Genomic DNA, 12,401 nt, shown 5'->3' with positions numbered 1-12,401 from the left:
TGGTGTATGTGTGGGATTTACACTAATATAAAGCCATGGTACCTTGCAGAGAATGATCAAAAAATACCCATATAATTATTCCTTCATATCTTACAGTTAATGAATTACCTGCATCACACCTGTCAATACACTTACAGGATAACCTTCATTTGTTAATCGGAGTTGATTTTCTAAATCGTTAATATTATTTGCCGCTCTTCTGTTGTCTTAATATGCTCTACTTAGACAGCAGACATCTGATTGTTATTTTTGCCAGATCTCTACTTCTGCTCTCAACTATCGCCTTGAATGGAAGCTTTCAAACCGTGTATTGGTTAAAACAACAGAAGCTGTAATTGGTTCAACTAATACCTAGCTTAGATACCTTAGCTGATACCCTGCTAAGTACTTAACCAAGTCAGTCTAGAGATTGCTTGATAAGTCAAATTGTATTCTTAAGAACGTATGGGACTGAAAGCTCATCTGTAACTGTATACAAAGCAAAATCATAAATCCTTACTAGATCTAGATTACCTTTTGGGGGTATCGTCAAGTATGCTACAGTATTGGACCAGGTGAAATCATATTCAAAGTTTAACAAAAAAATAAAGTGTAGACAGAATTACACTGTAAATGCACATACTTACATGTGAGTATAGCAGAATACTCAGATGGATTTTCAAGTACATGAACTCTCTGTCTGTCTGACCTGTATTCTCATTTTTAAGGTATATCTAACTCTTTATGAAGATAATGTTACTTGATAATGAGCTTGGAATGTAATTTTGGAATACTATGGGACACACATCAAATATAAACCTAAAACTTACCTATCTACTTACATCACTAAAGGAGGTAATGGGACAGCAGAACTGTGTAGGCTCACTTTGAGTAGTCATATTTAAAATGTTAACCCAATCAGCTCTCCAGCAGCCATCCTGTGAAATTATATGACACAACCGCTTACAACATTGAAAGAGAATGAACTGCACTTTTAAAATACTGTATATTTTTTATTTCTGTAGGAAAGAAGGTCAGGGTTTTTTGCTCCTGACCTCAATTTCAGAATACAAAGTGTCTGGTTTGATGGATGAAGCATGTTGGGTGCAGAGATCTGCTTATAAAATGCATGTGGAAGGCAGGACCTAGCTGAGCTGCATGTATGAATGGCATTACTTTCTGTACTATAGTCTCTCCAGTGAAAGCCGCTATGACCTCAAATCTGAAAACAGTGCCCCAAAATACTATTGATATGACTGAAAACAGAAGCAACTGAAGAGAGGGACAGAGGCAGGTTGTTTGGATGAAAACTTTCCCAATTTTGCACAGAGATGTGAAACATTTTTCATGGGTAAAAAGAAAATAAACCTCAAATGTGTATCATAAAAGCTTCAGAGAATTGCCCTTAAAAATCACCTTTTAAATTATGTTTCATCATTTTTCACTGAAGGTAACAATCAACTAGAGCTTTATTGATGTATTGTCCAATTTCAACTAAGTCGGAAAATAGTGGGATAGTGTGGCAGCTGTCATAAATGCATGAAGTCCTTTCCCTCAGTTCCTTGTTCTTCAGTATGTATCAATATTCCATTTTAGAACTACCCTGATGGGGGAAAATCCCTCTCCCTCTTTCCCTGTAAAGAAGAATTTTCCTCTGGCAGGTAAGCTGCTGCTCTTCTCATGCAGCTAGCACAAGGTCAGTCTTCTGAGTTGTTTGTTCAGAGTATGTTTTTATCAGATAAACACCCTAATGTTTCTCTATCAACATATTTATTGTCTGAATGCAGAAATTTAACATAGATATTTTCATCTGAAAAAAAAATAAATTGTGCAATGCATGAGCATTTTGCCATAAGCTTTCACATAAATTTTACGGAAGAGTTCCTTCTTGAAGCTCCAGTCTGATTCTCATAAAATGAAAGCCTTTTGTTTAAGTGTAAGGTGAATAGAGAAATGCTGCAAGCTTCATTTCGTTTCCTTGCTGACTTTATACTTATTCGCTGTTAAAGGATTTTTGTGTATTTTCTTTTGATCCTGCAGTCAAGTCTAATTATTAATGCAGAGCAAACCCACAACTCACTTTATCGTCCAGCTAGATTTAACAAGTTGCTACTGTGCTTTCTGGTGTGGTATTTTTTGCCTAGACAGTGATCCTTTGCAGCTAAAATTGAACACTGAATTAGCTGTAATTCAAAGATGCACATACAAATATGACTTCTGTTATCTTGCTTGTTTTTCACTGGCTTGGGCAGGGGAGAAAGAAAGAAGGAAATTAATATGATGATAACACACATCCAAAGTAAATGAAAGCCCAGTCTAAGAACAGCTGTAGATACATGATACTGTTTTTACTTTTGTGAGATGTTAGGATATGAAAGTCCAGAAGAGGCCTCAACAGTCTATCTCATTAAGGTCTCTCTCTTCCAAGGTAGGATGAGGCACATCACCATCCTTGACGGTTACTAACTGATCTGGAAAACCTCCTGTGATGAGATTTTTTCCCCAATCTTACCAGACAAAAAAAGCATTAGAAAGAGTTGTTGTTATAATGATGGCTTTGTGGTTTATTGGTGGTTTTTGTGTTTTGTTTTTTTTCCCTCGGTCCCCTCTCACAGATTGCAGATTTAACATATTGCAGACTTTTTGTAGTGTTGATGTCCTGACTGTTTTTTCCCAATATGTTTGTGCGTGTCTGCACTTGTCCAATTTTGATTTTTAAAGTTGTTCTTAAAATTGCATACAATTTTTTCAAGTCAGCAACATCTGTGAGTTTTATACACATAGAAACTATTCTGTCCTCCAAGCCACTCATGGAAATGGCAGATTTTCCAGGAGACAAATCCTCCTAGACCTCTTTGATATCTTTTCTCAGCTTGATGGAGAACAACTGATAACTGTCCTTTAAATTGTGTGCAATTCAATCTTGGCCATATTTCCGTCTTCTGCTTCTGGGAATGTCACGTGTGACAACATCAACGGGTTTAGTGAAGTCAGGCTATATCACATCTACTGCCTGTCCCTTATCCACCAAACCAGTTGTTCTGTCAGAGAAGGAAATGAGATTGGCCTGAGTGATTTCTTCTTGGAAAATCCATGTTGTCTGTTCCTTATCACATTATTATCCTTAAAGTCTTTAGAAATTGATTGTTTAATAATTTGTTTCAGTATCTTTCCAGTTATTGGAAGTAGAGTGATTGCTTTTCACTCCTTTCTGACTGCTTTTTCCACTTGTAAGGACGGGAGCTGTGTTTGCTGTCCTGTCTCAAAGTTCTTCATTCTCTGTAAGTTCTCAATGAATTTTAGTTAGTTCGTTATATACTGTACAGTGGCCACCATCAGGCCTGGCTAACCTGAGAACATCTACCTTACACATACTTTGACTGTGTGTTTTGGTTTTTTGTTTTGTTTTGTTTTTTCTCCCCATAGCAATACAAAATCTGTACAGGTATTCTGGTTTTCTGTTTGTTTCATTTTTTTCTTCTTTTGTGACAGTGATCTACTTCCTGTTTTGAAGGCGTGTGTGTGTTTTACAAAGAGATTGTATTATGGTCTGTTAGAACAGTTATGCTGAAGATGCTTGGATGCACTGTGACTTGCTACTGAGATAAAAATAAAACTGACTGTAAATCAAGATTTCAAACAATTTTGAGTTCTGTTGAGCCATAGTTCTTTTTGTGTGGCTTCACGAGCCGAATAGAGGTGTTCTTGTTTTGAAATGTGTTTGAACTAGGTTCCCTGTAAAGTCTCTAAGGCAACAGCCATCCCTGCTAAAGCACTGTAGTGAAGGTAAACACATAATAACCTCCAGAGACAGCTGTCACTCTGCACAGGCTAGCTGTGAAGTCTAGGCAACTATATTGCTTATTTAGGTATCTAAATGATAAAGGTTAGACTGGAGGAATGGAGGTATTCAGGACAAGGCATATAATGACACTTTGGTACTGAAAGATGCAGACAGATGCGTCTGCACTGCCTGTTTATTTCTTCATGTGCCAAAGGACTTTAAAACTCTGTCTGTTAGATTTCTGTGAGCCCCACTATGACTGTATTAGGGAAGCAGGCAGGGCTGTGGCCTGAGCCCTGTGCCATGGCTGTGTAGCTGTTCATTTGTTGACTGCTGCTTCACTGGTACATGGCACAGTTTTGGCCTGTGCCAACCAGCGCTCTCACAGACCATCTTGTTCATGAAACAGGGCTTACTCCAAGTAGGCACGTGGAATGGAGCCACTGCTTTGGGGATGAAAAGAGGTTGTTTGGATCTGCGCTGAGCCATCTGTGCCCCTTGCACTAAGGAGGAGAAGCAGGTCTAGTTGTGGTTGTTGTTTCGGTTAGGTTTTGTGTGGAGTCTCTTTTTGTTGTTGTTGAGGGGTTTTTTGTGTGGTTTTGGTTTGTTTTGGGGTTTTTTTTGAGTACATTTCAGATACAGCCAGTGACGTTGAATCCTAGATCTCTCTTGTGTTCATGCATTTCTGTAAATGCTACCCTTTGTCACAGTGTTATACAACTAAATAAGTACCTTTGTGATATAAATTATATCCTTATGATACAGCCTGGCTGGTCTGCTGTGTGAGACATCCCTGTTCAAAAATCTTGACCTGTATAACGTGCTAATAGCATGGAACATGGTCATTTACTAATTACTTTGCAGTAACAATATAGCTAATAATATAAAGAAGGAAAATACATTTAAGATGCTTATTATTTTGGGTTTCTCCATGGAAAATAATTTTAAAAATACTTTTAAATGAGAATAAAGAAAATGAAAAAAAAAAAAAGTGGCGTTGACAATATTTAACGTAGCACAAAAGATTAGTGGTCAGTGAAACCTCTTTGTAACTTGAGCTTTTTAAAGGTGTGTATTCAATCTTTACCAGGCCTTCTAGCCTTGCAGAGAAGCATTGGGCTGGAAGGGAATGTTGCTGCATTTGAAACCGCTATCTACAGAGTGTAAGTACATTATAACTGCATTGATAGTTCCATTATCACAGTGTGACTCTATCAGACTCAGTGAGGTTGCTAAGTAATCAGTCAATTGCTGGTCTTTCTTAAGAAGTCAGGTTCTGAAAAATAAAAGGAATGCTGTATGGAAAAGTATTGCTTTTGGTGTTTATTTCCAGTGGTGGAACTTATTTTAGTAAAATACTGCATATTTTATTCACAGATGGAACTGCATGGCAAATCCACACTTACAATATTGCTGCTTTAATGTGAAGCTTTGCCATACTGAATAGCACTAATGTACAAGGTCACTTGAGATGTGAAAGAAAAATGGATAAGAAGAAAATAGAGATGCAAATCTGATGGGCATGAGAGAATGATATCTATCACATTTGAAACAGGTCATCTGTAGCAATAAACTGCTAGTTTCAAAACTGATACCCTTACGGATATAATGATGGTTCAGAAAATAGCCACCATATCAGACAGGAGTCGGATTGCCTATTACAGCAACAGCCGGATCACCTTTACAATTGCTTGTTGCAAGGTGTCATTAAAAAGATTAGTTGAATTGTTGGGCAATTGTAACACTAACGCCAACATGTGAAAAATCCAGTCTAGAGCCATTTTATTTCCCCTGAAGTATTGCCAGACGTTTGCTGTTTGGAAACTCAACTTTTCCAATCTGTGCAGTAAATCTTAATTTCAGGAGTTTTTAATAGAAATTTTAAAGTATTCTTTTATAAAGAACTTGATCATTGAGTCTTAAGGCAGCAGAAACACCTGGTAAATACTTCAGGCATAGCTTTGCTGCCTTAATTCCATCTATACAAGTACACTGTAGACTGAAAGATCTAGCCAAGTATGAATAGAAGGGATCTGGAAATAAAATAATGGACAAAGAAAGATCTTAGAGGGATATTATTTAGAATAGTGGATATTCCACTGATAGAAAATCTTTAAGAGAATGTTAATGTTTTATTTGGTCAGATACACTCTTCTGGGAGAGCCTGAGCTGCACTTGCCAGCAGACAGTACTTAAGGAACAAGGGGATGCAGGAGATTAAGATTTCTGTGGCCCTGACCTACTAAGTTTGAGCCAACTCATTCCATGGTCTGTCCAAACTACAGACATACCTAATATATATTCATATCACATATTTATGTTGCATATTTGCCAAGTCAGATTGCTCATCATAATTTCTCTCTACAATGAGTAGATGGAGAGCAACTCTTCCAGTAGATGCATCAGAGCAGCTAAGTTTAGCTCATTCTCATTGACATTTTAGGGACAACCAGAAGGCACATCCTCTAAAAACAAAATTGCTGAGGCATATTTCCTCTCCATTAGAGCAGTAAGTACTTGTTGTAATTTGGATCTGAGTAAAAAGGAAGCTGTATTTGCCATTTCAGAAATGATGGGTATTCCTAGAGTGGGTCCTGGAGATGGTTCTATTCCCTAGAACGAGAATAGATTCTTTGGGGATGTACCTGGTTTTACTATGTTTCTATGGCACTTGAGTGTGGACTTTTGGAGCAGGACTGTAATTCAGACTTTGGATTCAGAACTGCAATACTGCTGCAACTGGTAGTAAGAAGCCAGTTTTGAGAGGTCTTGTGCATATTCATCAAGACAGAGGTGTATGAACAGCTCTGTGTTTCCTTCTCTGACCATACATAACCTTCTACAGGACCCTGTTCCTGTATTCTTGTGAGAAAAAAAATGATAAGGAGGTATGGCTGTGGCACACTGAGAAGTTGAGGGTGTGGTATATCACCATATACATGTATTATGCGAAGCAGTTCCTGGAGAAGCCAGGGTAATTCTGAGTCTTGAGCTACTTCCCCGTAGTCCAAGAACAGATTTATGAAGAGCATGAGTGTGTGTCGGAGTGGATGACATCTGTATCTGTGCATTTATTATCTCTGCCTGTGAATCTGGTGGCATATGCTGAAACTTGCATGGAGAACACTGAATTAATAAAAGCCAGTTGTGTTATCTCTCCAGGTATCCTTACAAAGATATTTAGGGGCTTCATACTCCTAGGCAAATACCAAATTAATCACAGTACTAAACTAAAAGCCTATATAAAATTTACTACATTTTTTTCATCATTTAAAAAAACCCCAACAAAACATCAGTGTGCAGTATTGATGGTGGTAGCTTTTGTTTACACATGTGGTCTAAGTTAATTGTGTATATCTATTTTTAATACAGCTCTACAGTAGTGTTTACTGCTTTAAAAAGAAACAAAAAAAACCCCCTGAAATTAAAAATCGCTGCTGGAATCTGTAAAGATAAATGCTGCAATATGGTGCAATTTTCAGGGGAGGTAAGTATAAAGATCAACCTTTAAATCCATTTAGGAGTTGGGGAGAAATACGCGTATCAGACAACATTGTTATTACTACTACATAAAATTTGGCAGAGATCCTGATGCATGTTTCTTGTATAAAAACAGTTCACTGCCATGCAGTTCAGATTGTTTGGCTGTTGTATATGAAGTGCTTGTAAAATAAGGAAGAATTCAAATCATTTGCGTCTTCTATATTTTATTTGTGTCTTTGGTTAGAATCAAGATGTGTGTGTGTGAAAAGAGGGTTTGAAGGGGATGGTGTCACTTTTAAATTCATTAATAAATAATGGTGCATTGATATTTTATGAATAATCCTTCCCAGTAAATTTTCAGTACAGTATAGGGGAATTGCACACTCAAGCATTTTATTTTTTAAAGAGGTTTAGCAGCCTCCACTTGTAATGGCTTAAAGATTTGTTGTTGTAAGATATTTTATTTTTTTTTTGGTAGCAGATGCTTTAAGTTCTAATAGTTTACAGCCATATGGTAAAGAAGTGAACAAAATGTACTGCAACTTTCTCTTCATGTTCAGCAGCTGTCTCATAGTGTTTTAATATAAAATAAGCCTCAAACCTAGAAGAGGTGTTTTCCCTCATTATTGCTTATGGTAAAAATGTCCTAGGAATGTCAGTCTCCACTCTTGTGAACTCAAATGCTCTGAATGTAAATATGTATATTATTTCCTGGTAGAGTGTCATTTTCAACTCTCTTTGTCCTTGTTCTCACACATGTATTTTATCACAATGAGAGAATCCTCTTCTAGACATCTTACAGAAATTATTTTTTCTACTTCCATAGCCATAACAGTGCAATAAGCAAACTGACATTTGCATTTCTCATTTGCTGCATTATAGAGCTTTAAGCCACCCCACAGGCATCTGCGTTTGGGTTGTGCTAAATACATTTCAAGAATCTGTCATAAAAAATAGACTTGTAAGACTCTTTCAATGAAACATAGAGATTTCAGTGCCCTGTCTAGAAGACAGGGAATTTTACAATTCATTGTCAGTTTTTCTAATTGCATTGAAATGCAATTGTACACAATAATATAGAACAAATTAAAATATGCTATTCACTGCAAAGTGAAATCCTAGGAAATACAAAATCACCTTTATCCATGGTGCAAAAGTCTCTACGGCTGCACTGTGACTGTTTTGAGGAATTTTGCATGAGTTAAAACCCAGGCAGATGAAAAGAATAATGAATGAGTTGGAGAAGGTAGGCTAGGGAATTTTAGTTTTTCTATCTCATAGTACAAAAGCAGTGGAACATCAGAAGGCAGGAAATTCAAGATGAAGATAGGAAACTTTTTTTCATGCAGTATGTATTTTAGCTTTGGAACCTGTTTCTTAGGAAACTGTGGAAAACGAGAGTTTAACAAAATTGCACAGTTAATTTCTTATTTAAGTCACAATCCAAAAAATCCACGGTTGCTACTAATTGTGACAATATACACTTGTGGAAGGTCTATTTAAACTGTGTGCTATGCTCTTTACTCCAAATTTTAACATATATTGGGATAAAACCAGATGTGGCAATTACGTACTAGCCATACTCTGATGCTCTTGGAAGACCTCTTTGAAATATCTGGTGCTGCTCCCTAGTAGAGGTGGGGAGCAAATTTAGGACAATGATGAGTTTGCTCCACATCACAGCCCTTATCTTGTGTGTGGGTGAATGGGCAATTGCAAACCTGCATAAGACAATATCGGTGTTACTCCAAAACGATTTAGAAATTTTTGCTAATAATGTCAACAAAATTGCTACCATCAATGGTTGTCTTGTAGGATGTTTATAGACTTAGAAACTCATGTGCTAAAGATTATTAGCTATACATGATTTAGAGTTGAGTATGACCACTTATCTACCTGAAAGCTTGTAGTTCTCTAAGCCAAAGATTCCTATAAATAGTTGCAAAATATAAGGAACTGTTTGTCATGTCATCTTACTTACACTTAAAAACCAAAATAGATTAACATAAAATATACTATTTTTAGATTGTATGTATATAATTAATCATGGATAGGGATATATTTTTTTTGAACGCTTAGGAGGGCAGAGGTGGACTCCTAAATGCAACGGAATTTCCAGTTCTTAAAAAGATTTTCTTACTGCCTAATTCTTTTTTTAGATTTATCCATAGTCAGAATAAAAACTCTACTCTTTATGTAAACTTTTAGTGGATTGTTACCCTGGATTTGTTTAATAAAACACATGTAAAAAGCATGTAAAAAGAGATGAAAGGTGTGGTCAAAAATTTTAGCTGGCAGGCATTTTTAACACTGCACGGGTTCATTTCCTTTACTGTTGCTGTCTTGCAGGTGCTTAGCATTTATAGACATCATACCCTTGTAATTGAACTTGCATGAATCATTTATTTACTATGCTGCACTTACGGGTAATATATGTCGAGGGAATTCATTTTTTATTACAGCTGATGTAGCCATTATGATGTCATAATATATACAAGGATAGAGATACAGCTTGAACAGAACTTCTGTCTCAAATCTGTGAAAATTAGTGCTGTCTACATTTCTGTTTTGGAAGTAGAAGTGCAAGGTTTGGTGGTGTAGCATTCTGCCAACCCTTGACAACAGCTTTCTGGTCAGGATAAATAAATATTTTAAAAGAAATATTTTACCCTAGATATGGCAGTGATAATATCTGCATTTAATTTGATATTTAAAAAAAAAAAGAAAAAAACAACATGGAAATTTGCCAGGTAAGAGTAACATACACTATTTTCCTGTAAGAGTTTAAATGAGAGCATATGTCTTGTAATATTCAATTCTAGGAATTGACTTCAAGGAAAAGTATAAGTCTAATATAATAATAAATATAAGTCTGATATTTTGTTTTCATTGGGGATATTATAAAATATCTCATTTCTATATCTTCTTTCAAGGTATAGAAAGCTGGCTATTCAAGGTATTTCAAGGTATTTCAAGCTGGCTGCTCTGCCAGGTTTGGACAAAATGAACAAGCCGATACACAATACCTACTGAAGGCTTCCCCCACCAAGAGATTCCTAATTCTTGGGGTCTTCATGTTTTGAAAGTGCAGTGTCTGAGTGAAGGAAGGGGATGTGAGAGTTCCTCTGCACTGTGATATGCCTGGAAAGTTGTTTGTTGTAGACAAAAAGCAACTTGTTGCTCAAGTTTAATGAAACAGAAAATGTTCAATAGATCATCTCTATGCTTTCATCTCCTCTGCTGCTATCAAGCAAATACTATGATGTATAATTAGAAAATGGACAGTGGGCACTTGAGAAAATAGCAAGCTTTGTCAGCCTGTACTTATAACTAGAGTAGTTCAAATATAATTTTGTGGAGATGGTGGACATAGTTACTATTTAAAAGCAAAACAATGAAGTAGAAGCGACTTCTTTTTAGAAGGAAGCATACAATGGGTTTTTAGACATAAAAACTGGATTTTGAATACACAGTGTCTTCTGATGCTTTTTACAGTCCAAGAGGAATGGTCTCATCCAGGGGGAGTGAAAGGTTTGGTGCCTAAGAGTGATATAATTGTTAGCCAAAACTCCAAAGAAGCATTTCCTTAAACACAGCACATAAATATCTAAGAATCCTTTTGAGAAGCTTATTTTTGAGTTGTAATATCTCTGGTCAGAATGCCCTTTTTCTGAGTAGCCCAGTGCTATTTTAATTGCTTAGTCAGATGCATCCTGTCAGCACTCAGACTAAACTACCAGAAAAACCCCTGTCTGATTTACATTAGTCTGTCTTGGGGAGAACTGGATTTCCCAGGTTAGAGTTTGCTGACTCAAATTTGAAAACATTTTTTTAGGCAGACATACAGGAGAATGTATATAAGAACTATCATAAATAAAATAATTTAGTAATCCTAGTGTAAAGCTTCGTCTCTTTTTAGGAGAAAGCTTGCTGCTCTGTTGTCTATGTGATAGTCTGAATTTCAGTACCATTTTGAGCTCATTAGCAGCAACCCTTCAATTTAAAACAGAGTGAGGTCTGTACCTGTGTTCTTAATCTATGATGTTCTCGCCAGTGTACAGGGTGTCTGTGCTGTGTGTTGTTACACTGTGCATATAGTGGGTAGCATCTTAACATTTGTTTTAAGTCTATAGTTGTCTAATCTCTATTTTATATAAATCCTTCCATGCTCGCTACTGAATAGTAGCAAAAAGTGGTAGAATCTTTATATATATGACTAACAGACAGCTGTGGAGCAAGTCTACTGAACACAGGTTATGTTGATTACATCACATTCCAGAAATGCATCTTCTCAGTAGAAATAGTAGGTCTTGAAGCAGAAAATGAGTCAGCCTTTTTGGAAAGAATAGTTTTGCAAAATTCTAAGTATCTTTCACTTATTATACGTATTGCCAGAGCTTAACCCCAGTAATTGCTTTGAAATACAAGAAAGGTTTTTAGTCCTATTTTAAAAGTGAAAAATCTAAAGAATCTTTCAGATGTGCTTTTTTTTTTGGTAATATATTATTTAACTTACTTGGTACAATAAAAATTCATGAGAAAGGGATTAATACGTCATCTGAGAAGCTGATGTCAAGTATGTATTTATTTGATTCCTATAGCAATCAAATCAGATACATAAGGTACTTTATACCCGTTATTTAGTTCCCAGTTCAGGTCCGATGAATTTTTTAACTTCTATTTATGGCAGTTAACTATGCTTAAGATCCAATGTGTCTAAAGGAGAAGGAAAAAGAAAAGGCAGTTATTCTCCAGAGGAATACTAAACCCCATCTAAAATTGAAAACAGATCAGTCAGGTGGTTCATCAATAAATATATACCATTTTCTGCAGTGCTACCTGTGACCTGCGGCTTTGGGAAGCATGAGCTCACTCTGAGGTAGACGGACAAAGCATGGTTGAGTTATATTCTCTTTTTAAAAGCAAAGACTGTCTTCTAATTTATTGAGGCAAGAGATAATTAATTCTCAGACTCATTACACATAGCCAAAGAATTAGATTCCATGTTTCCGTTCCAAAATAAGTTTAAAACTAGAAGTTGAGAAAGCAAGGTGGTGTATAACAAAGTAAAACTGAATTCTGGGGTCATCAGACTTACACTCAAAAGATCACAGAGAAATCCGTCTGCAGATGGTCTCTAACTCTTGTGTTACCA

The 12,401-nt window shown here is 36.3% G+C and overlaps 1 protein-coding gene across 1 annotated transcript in view; it reads left to right on the top strand.

Moving 5' to 3' along the window:
- Positions 1–12,401, top strand: part of PDZRN4 (PDZ domain containing ring finger 4) — a 244,902-nt gene that overhangs the window by 75,849 nt on the left and 156,652 nt on the right. The gene's annotated exons all lie outside the window — the stretch shown is intronic.

This window comes from Calidris pugnax, unplaced genomic scaffold (genome assembly GCF_001431845.1).
Source record: "Calidris pugnax isolate Ruff unplaced genomic scaffold, ASM143184v1 scaffold44, whole genome shotgun sequence".
NCBI lineage: Eukaryota > Metazoa > Chordata > Aves > Charadriiformes > Scolopacidae > Calidris > Calidris pugnax.
Note: the sequence above shows the minus strand (reverse complement) of the source record. Positions and strands in the feature narration are given on the sequence as shown.